This window comes from Bidens hawaiensis, unplaced genomic scaffold, assembly GCF_021521415.1.
Source record: "Bidens hawaiensis isolate Kalapana, Puna unplaced genomic scaffold, B.hawaiensis_p1.1 tig00055017_1, whole genome shotgun sequence".
NCBI lineage: Eukaryota > Viridiplantae > Streptophyta > Magnoliopsida > Asterales > Asteraceae > Bidens > Bidens hawaiensis.
Genome location: NW_027499929.1, coordinates 70,737 through 87,588, shown reverse-complemented (window position 1 = coordinate 87,588; position 16,852 = coordinate 70,737).

Here is a 16,852-nt window from a genome sequence, read left to right as displayed (position 1 = left end):
ATCATGGAAAATGGCCACCATACACCTCTGGAATGTGGCTGGAGCGTTACACAGTCCGAACGGCATACGTTTGTAGGCAAACGTACCGTAAGGGCAGGTGAAAGTGGTTTTCTCCTGGTCATCGGGAGCTATGGGAATTTGGAAATACCCGAAGAAACCATCCAAGAAGCAGTAGTACTGCTGACCCGCTAAACGTTCCAACATTTGATCAATGAAGGGTAAAGGAAAGTGGTCTTTCCTGGTGGCATCATTCAGTTTGTGATAGTCGATGCAGACTCGCCATCCCGTCACAGTCCTAGTGGGGATAAGCTCGTTCCTCTCGTTGGTGACGACAGTCATGCCACCCTTTTTAGGAACCACTTGGACTGGACTCACCCAAGAACTATCAGAAATGGGGAAAATGATTCCCACATCAAGGAGTTTAATGATCTCCTTCTTACGACCTTTTGCATTTTCTGATTAAGCCGCCGTTGCGGCTGGACGACAGTTTTGAAATTATCCTCCATGAGGATTTTATGAGTGCAAAACGAATGGTTGATACCCTTGATGTCGATAATCTTCCAAGCAATAGCCTCCTTGTGCTCTCGTAGCACCCTCAACAACTTCTCCTTCTCGACCTCCGTCAAAGCAGATGCAATGATAACCGGTAGCTTCCTCTCTTCATCTAAAAATGCGTACTCAAGATGGGCAGGCAGATCCCTAAGCTCTAAAGAGGAAGGAGGGCTCTCGACCGAAGGTCGATCCATCGGATCGTCTCGTACGATCTCGGCAGACACGCCAGATTCAGGGGTATGCGACTCGGTGTCGTCATCTAAGGACTGATTGGTCACGGCAACCATTTCAATCTCCGGAATCTCCCTATCGAGAATCTGGGTGTCGGAGGCAGATCCTCCACAAATTTCGCTCAAAAACTCCCCGACATGCTCCATGATGGTATCAATGAAGTATAAGGAGTCATCAGCAGACTTGGGGTGTTTCAGTGACTGTCGAACGTCGAAGGTGACGTTCTCATCCCCAACTCTTAAGATTAATTTACCCTCGCAGACATCGATCAATGCCTGTGCAGTGGCAAGGAATGGTCGGCCCAAGATGAGTGGGACACTATCATCATCGTTCATGTCCAGGATGACAAAGTCCACCGGGAAGATGAACTTGTCGACACGAACAAGCATGTTCTCGACCACCCCTCGGGGGTATTTCACAGAACGATCAGCAAGCTGGATACTCATACGGGTAGGCCTCGGTTCGCCTAAACCTAACTTGCGATACACGGAATACGGCATGAGTTTAATACTTGCACCAAGATCTGCCAGTGCATGAACAACCGTATTATCACTCAAGATGCAGGGAATCGTGAAACTCCCAGGATCGGACATCTTTTCCGGTAACTTTCTCTGCAAAACTGCAGAGCAACCAGCACTCAGCGGGATGGAAGAGACCTCTGCTAACTTCTCCTTATTAGAGTTAGTGCCTCAAGGAATGGAATGTTAAGGTGAAGTTGTTTCAGGAGATCAAGAAATTTAGTGTTCTGCTCCTCGTCTCTATCCCTTCGGACTCTCCCGGGAAGTGGGAGTCTAGGTTTGTAGACTCTCGGTGCTGTACTTCCTGGGTTGTGCCTCTGATGCACCCTGGCCGGTGGAGATTCCAACTGAATCTCCTCGTCTACCCGCTCCTCTACATCTACCGCAGGCTCGTTAACGACTCCTCTCGTCGCCTCTCGAATCACGGGCTCGCTACGTGCCCCTGCACCGCTCCTTGTCGTCACCGCCTTCGCGAAGGCCTTCGGATTCTGCTCAGTGTTACTCAGAAGTGTACCTGGCGGCCTCTCATTCAGACGATTCGCTATCTCTCCCATCTGACGCTCAAGATTTTGAATTGAAACTCCTTGATTTCTCATGAATGACTCGTGCTCCTGGAATTTTTCTTGAGTTTCTTTGTGACGGGAGTCCTCTCGAGTCATGAGTTGCGACAGCATCTGTGTCTGCTGTGCCATCATCTCCTCTAACGTGGGCTTATTCTCCCCACTACTCGGTCCCTCACCGGAATCCTGGAATAGGCTCTGACGTTGCTGGAAGCCGGAATAATTTCCGTTCCTCCAGTTAGGATTTTGGTTACCTCTCCAACCCGAATTATAAGAATTAAAAGAATTAGGATTTCGGTTCGGATTGTTTACATAGTCTACAACCTCCTCCTGGAAACCTACAGGGCACTGAACGGTGTCATGCCCTCCTCTACGGATCTCGCACAACTTACTCTTCACCTGCAGGTCCTTCACAATCTTCGCTAACGCCTCAACCTGTGCCGCGAGGGCGGTGTTCGTGTCGACTGAATGTATGCCGCGTGATAACGCGTCGACGAGTTTGGTGCTCTTAGAAGGTGGTCGCTGGTATCCACTCATGGCAAAACTGTTAAATAAGGCAATGCACTCATCGGTATCCTTTGTCGTCAATAAGTTGCCTCCTGCAGCAGTGTCAAGCATATTCTGCGTCGCGTACGTCACTCCGTTATAGAACTTTTCAACAACCGCCCAGTCCTGCAAGCCGTGGTTCGGACATAAAGCAAGTAGGTTTTTGAATCTCTCCCATGCCTCGTAAAAACTCTCAGTGTCCAACATCTGGAAAGAATGAATCTGGTTACGCAAACGAGCGGCCTTAGCCGGAGGATCGTATTTTTCCAAGAACTGGGTCTGCATGGCGGCCCAAGTAGAAATGGATCCCTGTGGGAGGGACTCAAGCAACAGACTCGCCTGATCAACGAGTGCGAACGGAAAGATGCGGAGTTTGATGGCGTCTTCGGATACGTTGGCTAGATGGAACGTGTCGCAAATACGTGCGATGCGAGTGAGATGTGAATGCGGGTTTTCGTGGAGCAACCCGTGAAATTGAGCAGAATGGGAAATGGTGTTCAGAACGTTCGATGGAATCTGCCAGGTTGTTTGAACTCCTATAGCTGGTGGAGCAATGCTGGATCTCGCGCCAGCATCGACCGGACGGGCCCGGTCTGCGACTGTCCTCCTCAGTGGTGCGTCAGCCATAATCCTATCCCTAACAATGGGTTCAGATAAAGTAGGAGAAAAGAATGTATTACCGACGGATGTAGATGAACTGGAAGACGGTTTTGTACGACGTCTCTCAAGAAGCTCTCTCTCTGGTTCGGGAAATCCTTCAACTTCTGGTGGTCCTAGAGATCGAGTACGTCGCATACAACTATTTAAAATAAATAAAAGAAATTATAATTATCTAAACTATTTTAAACTAATAAACAAAACAAATAAGAAAGACAAGTAGTAAACAAAGAAAGTCTTGACTCGAATCGTTCTTAAAACGCTTCAAACCGTGTCCCCGGCAACGGCGCCAAAAACTTGATGTGTGAAAATGTATAATATAAATAAAGAACGAATCACAATTAAGCTTTAAATTTATAAAAACGAAAATCCTATAGAAACCACACAAAACCGGCAAGTGTACCGATCATAAATAGTATAGCATCAAGGAAGTCCGGATGTCGAACGCAAAGACACGTGAAAACGTTTTTAATTACGAAACTCTAATTAAGACTTACCAAAATAATATTTATTTGATTTTTAAGATTTTATTTAACTACTTAACTTAATTAAAAGAAAACTGTTAACAAAATACTTTAAGAAAACTTTGATTTAAATTCAATGAATAAAAACGTCTACCTAGGAATGAATCATGTTGAAAGAAATAACAAGATAACGGATTGAAAATATTCAAGACACCGGTTATAAAAGATAACACAACTAAAACTTGTTTAAGAAAGTCAAATTACCTCTCAGTCTCTCTAACAAACTCTAACTTATTTTAGTTGATTTTAAAGAACAAACCGGACAAACAATTATTAACGTGTTCAAATACCGACTCACCTCTCGGTCTCACCGACACACTATCCTAATGGAGACGAATACTACGCAACCAAGGATAGAGGAACAATTTAACTTAACCCAAATTAAACCAACTAATTGCACATAAACACTCAAACTTGACAAGACAAAACCCGCTCTCGCGCGGTCTTAATTCTAACAAGTAAAAGCAATGAGACAATGTTACTTCTTATCACCTCTCGGTCTCAAAGAAGATGTATTTTAACTGATTTTAGATGATATATTACCCACTTATCCCTACGGTTGCGCATCCCGCAAATAAACCCAAAACACCAAGTAAAGAGCTTAACAAGCAATCAATTAATCAAAACCGATTCAATTAACTAATGCAAGAGGATTATAAGCAATAACAAATAAAACACAGCCATCATACATAATCTAATTCATGGTTTAGTTAAACTTTACATCAATAATATACGTCTTGAACATTAACAATCCATTAAACAAGTTAAAACTACTCAACAATCATCTATCCTAGGTAGAACAAACAAGTTTAGCTACTCATCACTTTTGGACAGCCATGCATACTTAATAAAAACATCACAAACATCATCATAAACATTATAAAACTCATTCAAGATCCAAACTCAATCAATTATAACTCAAACTATCAAACAATTGCAAAACAATTCAAATCAAAAGACCAAATCAAGATAGTTAGGGTTCTTGAAAGATAAACAAAGTTTAAAGATGTATACTCAAGGTTTATGGCTGAGATTTGTGATGTATTGAAGCCCCTAGCTTCTGCCCAAGGGTTCCTCTTCTTTCTCCAGCCGCCAAACACCTCAGCCGCCACAGATTTCTTCTTTTTCTTCTTTCTTTCTTGCGGCCGGCGGCTAAACAGTTCCGATCGGAACTTGTTGTAGATGTTAGGGTTTTAGGTTTTTGATGATTTCGGGTTTCTTGGATGATGAATGGCTGATTACTTTATTAATTATCATAATATAATATAATATAATATAAGGCTTTTAACTTGTGGGCTTGGACCGGGCCTTGATTAAACTTTGAAACGTTGACAATTAAACCCTCCAAATTCTCTTTTTCTTGCCTTTTTTTCCACATCTTTCCATAACCTACACAAAACATTTCAACTTTGTAAAACTTTGCACTTAACCCCCTAAACTTACATAAATTTGATATTAAATCATTAAAACATTATAAAATTGTAAGGAAATATAAGTGTGTTATTCAACACATCAACGCTTTACGAGACCAGCCGTCATGATGTCGGGGAATGAAAAACTCCTTCTTGGTAGGTACGTTGGTGGAATGTGGTACGAACTTCAAGGAAACGACACAATAATCGATGAATCGAGGCACGCTTTTAAAGGTGGATCGATAATATGATTGTGGGATTCTAGTGAGATGTTAGAGAGAGAGAGAGGAGTATAGGTTTTGGTATGCATCAAATGAGATCCCGACTTTGCTATTTATAGACAAATTCAGGCAGGGCATCGCGATACGCGATGGCCTGTTAGAGAGAGAGATGAGTATTGATTTTGGTGTGCATCAAATGAGATCCCGACTTTGCTATTTATAGACAAAGTCAGGCAGGGCATCGCGATACGCGATGGCCTTAAGCTGGCCCATCGCGTATCGCGACGTAGCCTCGGCCAGTCACCCCTTAGACTTGCCACGTTTCAACACGTGGCGAGCGTTGCGCCACGTGTCGACACGTGGTGGACGGTCTGCCACGTGGCACGCCACGTGTCTCGCTGTTAGAGTATCGCGATGGGTTTTCCTTCTGATCCATCGCGTATTGCGATGGGTCAGGAAAACCAGAATTTTCATTTTAAACCCTAAGGTTTGGATTTTGATAGATTTGGTCCCTTGACTTAGGAAATTTAACATTTTGAACCCGAAACTTTCACGATGTTACACCTTTCTTTATGGTTTGATTGATTGTATATGTGATATGGCTTAACTGTTTATTCTCACAGGAACAGTTTGCATCTTTCTTTATTTACTATATATTATTGTTGTTGTGTCTAAAACTGGTGTTTTACTCACTCAACATGTGTTGTTGACAAATATTCTAATTTATATGCATATGCAGGTTATCGTAGAAATTGAATGCAGGTCGGTAAAGATTTAGTAAAGAACTTAGTTAGAAGAATATTTTAATCAAGAAATATAAAATTTGTATTGTTGTATGAATTATGTACTTGTTTGTATTTGATTTATTTGATAATTGAATTTAATTAATAGATATTGTAATTTAAATATTGCATGATAGTACCTTGAGAGCTGTAGCAATCAGCTCATGCCCCGACATTTCCACCTTAGGTTGGGGTGTGACAGATTTGTATCAGAGCCTAAGGTTTAAGATATGTAGTTAGTGGTCCCCTAATAACATGCTTAGGAGCCACATATGTGCTTATTTGTTTACATGATGTGTTCTATTTGATTGTTTACAGATTACGTAATTACTTGTTAGATTAAGTATTTATTTAACTATTTAAATAATGATTATTCTTATTGTTATATTGTTATGCACACAACTCCGAGGTTATGCCTCAACCTTCGAAGAAAATTTTTCGTAAATATTTTAAATCCAATAGATTGCCTTTTATATTTGGGAAATTCCATAAGAATTCCCTACTTTTGTTTATACTCATTCATCATAAGGCTAGGTAGTGTGATAAGTTCCTCTCGGCCAAAGAGGAACACCATTGTCATACGACCGACACCTTAGGTTGATTTTAAACCGAATTCACGGTGATTCGTGGCTAAACTCGGTTTTTTCGATTACTGTGTTTTGTTATTTAAATGGTTAGTTGGGTGAAAAATCCGTGGAACCCATGGGCACTCCTATTTCTTAGTTTGTTTTATGTTTCTGTTGGAGTTCATCATACGTGGTGGTTCACAGGATGTTCTAACTACTCATATTTCTCTCGTTTGTTCGTTATTTAGTTTGGTCGGTTAAAACGCCATGTAACGCTCATTGTGCCAACAAACTCTATTGTATTGTTAATTCGTTAATTAGTTGGGACAATCAAAATGCCATGTAACGCTCATGGGCCGTCCAACTTAGTTACTTTTATTCGTTATTTTCGTTGGGCCATTCAAACTGCCATGGAAAGCTCATGGGAGGCCAACACACCATTTATGTTTCGTTAGTTTATTGTAAAATTAACTTAATTAAATAAAAACACAAATTTTAAATTGAACTTATCTCCTTATCTAATTATCACGCATTGATCATTTTGACTACATAAACTTATAAGTATTTACGCTATGTACCCCTTACCTTATAAACTTTTATCTTTATTCCTCATGATACGACGCAAATCCCTCATTTATGAAAAGCAGATATTATATAACAATTAAACTTTTAGTATTTAAATTATTTCCTCAACTTATCAATCATCTTGTAAATCTTTATTTTTGATCCTCATAGAATGTCTTCTCTAAGAAATCATTGTCGTCATAAACATCAATAGTCTAGTTCTCATGACTACCGAGTGTATAGCCAAGGGGTTAACTGCTGCCTCCTCTAAAATATAAACTCAAATTCAAAACATTAATGCAACCAATTCAAACTTGTTCATTAACTTCCTTGATTGAAATTTAATTCATTTACCCTTACTCATCCTCGCAACAACAACAAGCGCAAGCCTAATCATAAAAACTATGTTGTTAATCAAATTAATCATCAACCTTGACAAAATCAAAGTATCCTGAGCAAGAAACTCTCCATCGGTATTCACTCGTTATGCCCCACTAGTAACTTTCATCATTTGACTCTATCCTCATGTCATTTTTACACCCAATGCAATCGCTTCGATCACCCTTGCATATACTTGCTTTACTCCACTAATGCACAAGTTGTCCTGCAACAGCCTAACCCTCATTCCCCTGATGCCCCTACTACCCGTGCTTGCTACCATTCAGAAGACCCTGATGTGTAGTGAAACACGCTTACTTTCCGTATCATTTTTATCATGTTTTAATTACTTTTTAGTTTAATTATTAAGTTTTATGGTTTGTTTATGCTTGATATTACAAAGATGATTGTTTTCTTGTAGGTGATGAAGTTTGGTGGAAAAAAGAGTTATATTGAAGAGTTTAGGGGTTTAATTGTGCAACTTTCAAACTTACAAGTCAAGGCCCGACCCAAGCCCACATCTTAAAAGCCTTATATAATATTATATTAAGTTAATTAATAAAGTTTCCAGCCAATTCATTGATCACAAACCCGAAAATAAAACCAAAAAAACCCTAAAACCCTAATTTGGGCAGATTCCGATCGGAGCTACAGTAGCCGGCAAAGAAGAAAGAAAAAAAGAAGGAGGCGGCTGCTGTTGAGGGGCTGTTGGCGGCTGCAGAAGAAGAAGGAGGCTCGGGGTGATCTTGGGCAGCTACTAGGGACCTTATTCATCATAGATCTCAGCCATACTTGATAGTAAAACATCCATAAACTTTACTTGTTTTTCAAGAACCCTAACTTTGTTGATTTAATCTTTTGCTTTGAATTGTTTTGCAATTGATTGATAGTTTGTCTTGTTATTGATATTGTTTGGATCTTGAATGAGTTTGATTATGTTTATGATGATGTTTATGATGTTTTTCTTGAGTATACATGGCTGTCCAAAATCAATATTAGGCTAAACTTGCTTGTTCTACCTAGGATAGATGATTGTTGAGTGGTTTTGACTTGTTTAATGGATTGTTAATGTTCAAGACTTAAATTATTGATGTAAAGTTTAACTAAACCATAATTTAGATTGTGTGTGATGGCTGTGTTTTATTTGTTATTACTTATAATCCTCTTGCATTAGTTAATTGAATTAGTTTTGATTAATTGATTGCTTGTTAAACTCTTGACTTGGTGTTTCGGGTTTATTTGCGGGGTGTACAACCGTAGGGATAAGTGGGTAATATAATCATCTAAAATCAGTTAAAATACACCTTCTTTGAGACCGAGAGGTGATAAGAATTAATTTTGTATCGTTGCTTTTACTTGTTAGAATTAAGATTGCGCGAGAGCGGGTTTTTGTCTTGTCAAGTTTGAGTGTTTATGTGCAATTAGTTGGTTTAATTTGGGTTAAGTTAAATTGTTCCTCTATCCTTGGTGACATAGTATTTGTCTCCATTAGGATAGTGTGTCGATGAGACCGAGAGGAGAGTCGTCATTTGAACACGTTAATAGTTGTTTTTCCGGTTTATTCTTTAAAATCAACTAAAACAAGTTAGAGTTTGTTAGAGAGACTGAGAGGTAATTTGACTTTCTTAAACAAGTTTTAGTTGTGTCATCTTTTATAACCGGTGTCGTGAATATTTTCAATCCATTGTCTTGTTATTTCTGTCAACATGATTCATTCCTAGGTAGACGTCTTTATTCATTGAATTTAAATCAAAGTTTTCAAAGTTTTGTTAAAAGTTTTCATTTAGTTAAGTTAAGTAATTAAATTAAATTCTAAAATAAATCAATTAAATATTTTTGTGAGTCTTGGTTAGAGTTTAGTAATTATAAACGTTTTCACGTGTCTTTCGAGTTCGATATCCGGACTTTCCTTATCTGTGCTACACGCGATCGGTACACTTGCCGTTTGTGTGAACTAGGATAGATTGTTTGGTTTTTAAAGCTTAGTTGCGACTTGTGTTTTATTTATATATATATTTTCGCACATCAAGTTTTTGGCGCCGTTGCCGGGGACACAGTTTGAGGCGTATTAAGAACGACTCGAGTTAAGACTTGCATTGTTTACTACTTGTCTTTCTTAATTGTTTTGTTTGTTAGTTTAAAATAGTTTAGCTAATTATAATTTCTTTTATTTATTTTAATAGTTGTATGCGACGTACTCGATCTTTAGGACCACCAGAAGTTGAAGGATTTCCCGAACCAGAGAGAGAGCTTCTTGAGAGACGTCGTACAAAACCGTCTTCCAGTTCATCTACATCCGTTGGTAATACATTTTCTTCTCCTACTTTTTCTGAACCCGTCAATAGGGATAGGATTATGGGCGACGCGAATCCACTACCGAGGAGGACAGTTGCAGACAGGGCCCGTCCGGTCGATGCTGGCGCGAGATCCAGCATTGCTCCACCAGCTATGGGAGTTCAAACAACTTGGCAGATTCCATATAATGTTCTGAACACGATTGCTCATTCTGCTCAATTTCACGGGTTGCTCCACGAGAACCCGCATTCTCATCTCACTCGTATTGCACGTATCTGCGACACGTTTCATCTTGCCGGCGTATCCGAAGACGCCATAAAACTCCGAATCTTTCCGTTCTCACTCGTTGATCATGCGAGTCTGTGGCTTGAGTCCCTCCTACAGGGATCCATTGCTACTTGGGCTGCCATGTAGACCCAATTTCTTGAAAAATACGATCCTCCGGCTAAGGCCGCTCGTTTGCGTAACCAGATTCATTCTTTCCAGATGGAGGACACCGAGAGCTTCTACGAGGCGTGGGAAAGGTTCAAAAATCTACTTGCGTTATGTCCAAACCACGGCCTACAAGACTGGGTGGTTTTCGAGAAGTTCTACAACGGAGTGACGTACGCAACTCAGAGTATGCTCGACACAGCTGCAGGAGGTAACCTACTAACAACGAAGGATACGGATGAGTACATTGCCTTGTTTAACGGTTTAGCAATGAGTGGATACCAGCGACCACCAGTTAAGAGTACTAAAACCGTCGATTCCCTATCACGCGGCATGCATTCGATCGACAACAACACCGCACTGGCAGCACAAGTTGAAGCGTTAGCCAAGATCATCAAGGACCTGCAGGTGAAAAGTAAGTTATGCGAGATCTGCAGAGGGAGACACGATACCGTTCAATGCCCCGTAGGTTTCCAGGAGGAGGCAGTCGACTTCGTTAATAATCCAAACCGAAATCAACATTCTTTCAATTCTTATAATTCGGGGTGGAGAGGTAACCAAAACTTAAACTGGAGGAACGGAAATCAGTCCGGCTTCCAGCAACGTCAGAGCCTATTCCAGGATTCCGGTGAGGGACCGAGTAGTAGGGAGAAGAAGCCCACGTTAGAGGAGATGATGGCACAGCAGACACTGATGCTGTCGCAACTCATCACTCGAGAGGACTCCCGTCACAAAGAAACTTAAGAGAAATTCCGGGAGCACGAGTCATTCATGAGAAATCAAGGAGCGTCAATTCAAAATCTTGAGCGTCAGATGGGAGAGATAGCAAGTCTTCTAAATGAGAGGTCGCCAGGTACACTTCCAAGTAACACTGAACAAAATTCGAAGGCGTTCGCGAAGGCTGTGACGACAAGGAACGGTGCGGGGGCACGTAGCGAGCCCGTGAATCAAGAGGCGACGAGAGGAGTCGTTAACGAGCCTGCGGTAGATGTTGAGGAGCAGGTAGACGAGGAGATTCAGTTGGAGTCTCCACCGGCCAGGGTGCATCAAAGGCACAGCCCAGGAAGTACAGCACAGGCCGAGAACCAGCCACTACCCAGCACACCATCGAGAGTCTACAAACCTAGACTCCCATTTCCCGGGAGAGTCCGTAGGGATAGAGACGAGGAGCAGAACTCCAAATTTCTTGATCTTCTGAAGCAACTTCATCTTTATATTCCTTTCCTTGAGGCACTTACGCAAATGCCCAAATACGCAAAGTTTCTTAAGGATATTCTTTCGAACAAAGAGAAGTTAGCCGAAGTCTCTTCCATTCCTCTGAGTGCTGGTTGCTCTGCAGTCTTGAAGAGAAAGTTACCAGAAAAGATGTCCGATCCTAGGAGTTTCACAATTCCCTGCATCTTGAGTGATAATACGGTCGTCCATGCGCTGGCAGATCTTGGTGCCAGTATTAATCTCATGCCGTATTCCGTGTATCGCAAGTTGGGACTAGGCGAACCGAGGCCTACCCGTATGAGTATCCAGCTTGCTGATCGTTCTGTGAAATACCCCCGAGGGGTGGTCGAGAACATGCTTGTTCGTGTCGACAAGTTCATCTTCCCGGTGGACTTTGTCATCCTGGACATGAACGATGACGATAGTGTCCCACTCATCTTGGGCCGACCATTCCTTGCCACTGCACAGGCATTGATCGATGTCTGCGAGGGTAAATTAATCTTAAGGGTTGGGGATGAGAACGTCACCTTCGACGTTCGACAGTCACTGAAACACCCCAAGTCTGCTGATGACTCCTTATACTTCATTGATACCATCATGGAGCATGTCGGGGAATTTTTCAGCGAAATTTGTGGAGGATCTGCCTCCGACACCCAGATTCTCGATAGGGAGATTCCGGAGATTGAAATGGTTACCGTAACCAATCAGTCCTTAGATGACGACACCGAGTCGCATACCCCTGAATCTGGCGTGTCTGCTGAGATCGTACGAGACGATCCGATGGACCGACCTTCAGTCGAGAGTCCTCCTCTTTCCTTGGAGCTTAAGGATTTACCTTCCCACCTTGTGTATGCTTTTTTAGATGAAGAGAGGAAGCTTCCGGTTATCATTGCATCGGCGTTGACCGAGGTCGAGAAGGGGAAGTTGTTGAGGGTGCTACGAGAGCACAAGGAGGCTATTGCTTGGAAGATTATCGACATCAAGGGTATCAACCCTTCGTTTTGCACTCATAAAATCCTCATGGAGGAAAATTTCAAAACTGTCGTCCAGCCGCAACGGCGGCTTAATCCGAAAATGCAAGAGGTCGTAAAGAAGGAGATCATTAAACTCCTTGATGCGGGGATCATTTTCCCCATTTCTGATAGTGCTTGGGTGAGTCCAGTCCAAGTGGTTCCTAAAAAGGGTGGCATGACTGTCGTCACCAACGAGAGGAACGAACTTATTCCCACGAGGACTGTGACGGGATGGCGAGTCTGCATTGACTATCGCCGACTGAATGATGCCACCAGGAAAGACCACTTTCCTCTCCCATTCATTGATCAGATGTTAGAGCGTTTAGCAGGTCAGCAGTACTACTGCTTCCTAGATGGTTTCTCCGGGTACTTCCAGGTTCCGATAGCTCCCGACGACTAGGAGAAAACAACTTTCACCTGCCCTTACAGAACGTTTGCTTACAAACGTATGCCGTTCGGACTTTGTAACGCTCCGGCCACATTCCAGAGGTGTATGGTGGCCATTTTCCATGATATGAGCGAAGACTCCATGGAGGTGTTCATGGACGATTTTTCTGTATTTGGGAGTTCCTTCGATCATTGTTTATCAAATCTCGAGATGATGATGTCCCGCTGCGTTGACACTAACCTAGTCCTTAACTGGGAAAAATGTCATTTCATGGTTCGCGAGGGCATTGTTCTAGGTCATCGAATCTCAAGTGCGGGGATAGAGGTTGACCGGGCAAAGTTCGAGACCATTTCTAATCTTCCCCCGCCTACTTCTGTGAGATCAATTCGTAGTTTTCTAGGTCATGCCGGGTTCTACCGCCGGTTCATCAAAGATTTTTCTAAAATCGCGGACCCATGACCAACCTTTTGGAGAAGGATGCTCCATTTATTTTTTCTGAGCAGTGTATCGAGGCGTTTGATCTTCTAAAAGACAAACTAGTTAACGCCCCGATCATGGTTGCTCCCGATTGGTCGTTACCATTCGAATTGATGTGTGACGCAAGCGACTTCGCAGTCGGAGCGGTTCTTGGACAACGGAAGGATAAGCATTTCCATCCGATCTACTATGCGAGCCGGACCTTAAATGGCGCACAGGAAAGCTATACCACCACCGAAAAAGAGCTTTTAGCTGTGGTGTTCGCTTTCGACAAATTTAGGTCCTATCTGGTTTTGTCCAAAACGATTGTTTATACGGATCATGCTGCTATTAGATATCTTTTCAGTAAACATGATGCTAAGCCTCATCTTATCCGATGGATCCTGTTGCTTCAAGAGTTCGATATAGAGATCCGTGATAAAACGGGGGCCGAGAATGTGGCAGCTGATCATCTTTCACGACTAGAGGGGGTTGATTCAGGAGATTCAGGAGTTAGGATCGACGATCTTTTTTTGACGGAGAGTCTGATGTTCATTACTGCACAAGAGGAAGGTTTTCCATGGTTTGCTGATTTCGCGAACTATCTTGCTGACGGATACCTCCCAAAGATGCCTTACCAGCAAAAGAAGAAATTCTTTGCTGACATCAAATTTTACCTTTGGGACGATCCATATCTTTTCCGCATTGGTGCTAATCAGCTCATTAGAAGGTGTGTGGATGTCAAGGAAGGATGGCAAATTTTGAGCCATTGTCATGTGGGACCGACTGGAGGTCACCACGATGTGAATTCTACAGCAAAGAAAGTCTTTGATTCTGGTTTTTACTGGCCGTCTATCTTTAAGGATGCTCACCTGTTCGTTAAGAGTTGCGATCGTTGCCAGCGTGTCGGCAACATTTCTTCGCGAAACGAAATGCCCCAGAATGCCATTCAAGTTTGTGAGGTTTTTGATATTTGGGGCATTGATTTCATGGGACCGTTTCCATCTTCGCGTGGAAACAAATACATACTTGTGGCCGTCGATTACGTGTCTAAGTGGGTTGAGGCAAAAGCTCTACCCACCAATGATGCCCGAGTGGTAGTCCGTTTTCTGAAAAGTCTGTTTGCTCGTTTTGGAGTCCCGAAAGCCTTGATCAGTGATCGAGGTACTCACTTTTGCAACTCGCAGATGGAAAAGGCGTTGAAGCGTTATGGGGTCACCCATCGGCTTGCGACCACCTACCATCCACAGACTAGTGAGCAAGTAGAAGTGAGTAATCGGGGAATCAAACGTATTCTCGAGAAAACGGTTGGTTCAAATCGTCGGGATTGGTCCGACAAATTAGATGACGCTCTGTGGGCCTTCCGTACAGCCTACAAGACTCCGACTGGTTCCACACCATTTCGGATGATTTATGGGAAGGCCTGTCATCTTCCTGTTGAATTGGAACACCGCGCTTCATGGGCCCTTCAAAGGGTTAATCTTGATTTACCCGCCGCAGAGGGTAATCGTTTCCATCAATTACAAGAATTAGAGGAGCTCCGGGATCACGCATATGCACAATCATTTCGGTATAAGGAGCATACGAAGGAACTGCATGACAGAAAATTGAAGGGTAATAAGCAGTTCAAGTGTGGGGATAAGGTTTTACTGTATAACTCACGATTGAGGTTATTCCCAGGAAAGTTGAAATCCCGATGGTCGGGACCGTTCACGGTCACTGAGGTTTTCCCGTATGGCACGATTGAGATACAAGATCGAAGCGGGAAGTTTAAGGTGAACGGCCATAGATTGAAGCACTACATAGGAGAGCCGATAACTGATCAAACAGTCGAGGTGTTCTACCTTGACTCATTCACCGAGAAATAGGCGTGATGGATACATCACTCGGGAGACAGCCCGTGTTGTAGAGTTTGTGTTATGATTCTCCTTATTATCTATTTTTATTTGTTTTATTTTTATATTTATAAAAACATAAAAATACAAAAAAAATATATTTAATAAAAATCAAAAAAAAAATTATAAAATACAAAAACACAAAAATATGTTTATCTCTTATGTTTTTGTTTTCTGTTTCGTACGTCGCTACATGCGAGCGAGTTTGAGTTGTTACAGGTATTATTATGCGCATGGTAGCTCTGATGGCGTTTTGGAACTGGTTCACCCGAGGTTGCGGCCGCGAATGAAATGCTATACGGTCGTTCGTTCGAATCATACACAGCTGATGAAGAATTTGCATCTAAACCAGGGGAGTAACCCGTTCTCTATTTTAATTTCTGTTATTTCAAGTTTTGGTTTTATGCTTTACGTTTTATTTTTATTGTATTTCTTTTCCTTGTTCTCGTCGAGGACGATTTCGTTCTAAGTGTGGGGATGGGAATTTATTTTACTTAGTTGTAGACAAAAAAAATTAAAATAAAAAATTTCTTAAAAAAAATGATAATAAAAAGTTTTCACTTGTTTTTCGTTTTCGTACGGTGTTTAAGTTGAAAAAAAAAGAAAAAATAAAGAAAAGAAAGAAAAAAAATGTCCCTTGTTTCTAGTTTCTTTTGCATTAAAGTGGGAGATGATGATATTTATCGGAAATCGGTTTTTCAAACTACTAATAATACGAGATAAATAAAAGAAAACGCACTTAACTTGGGATGTGTCGGTAGGCTCAGCCTTGAAAATGAAAGGGCAAATTTGATAAAACGGTTAAACGGAAATCTTTTGTGGGTAAAGCGTTTTGTCCGAGGAAAATAAGCAATGAAAGGTCGGGCCATACTCAAGCCTCAAATTTTGGTATGAAAAAGTGGAAATATCATGAGTTTTTAAAAATCTGAATACGTTATCATATGATGCTTGGGTAGGTTTAACGTTAGAGTATGCCGTGTAGCCTGTGATATAAATCTTAAAATGCTAGTTTAGTGTTTTACACCTCATCGGCGTATGGTTTTATAACCTTAAATCCTGTATTGATGGGATGCTTCGGGTCCGGAGACCATGGGTCTGTATGCAATCTATTTAGCTGGGTATTCACAATTCCAAAGTGGGGTTGTGGATATTTAAAAATAAAGCCAAAGAGCAAACCCTTATAAGTCTATAAACATGATCACAAAAAGTACGAAAGTACAAATACACTACAGACTTGATCATCCACGCTGTTAGTCATGTGGGGTCCCCTTGCTCGCGTCTCATTACCATTAAGAAACGGACCACAAGGGACACGCTACATGTAAGCCCTACAGATAAAATTTTGCATACTCACCTATGGTTATGGATTTGGGGTATTGCTTGATAACGGGGGTATGTCATGTTGTGGGGAGCACTGGCTATAAATAATTGAACCTTAATCATATCTAATGGCTGCTTGGTAGACTTTGATGCTTAAGCTTAGGTGGATAAACAATACCCTTGATCGTCTTAACTATTCATAAATATGGAGCAATAAAGTTTTAATTCTGCTAATTTTGAGGTTTAAGTCAAGTTGGGGTGGTCTAGTCCGGTAAAAGCAGAAGATAAGCGGGTCTTAATTGTGTAAACCACTAAGTAATATTATTG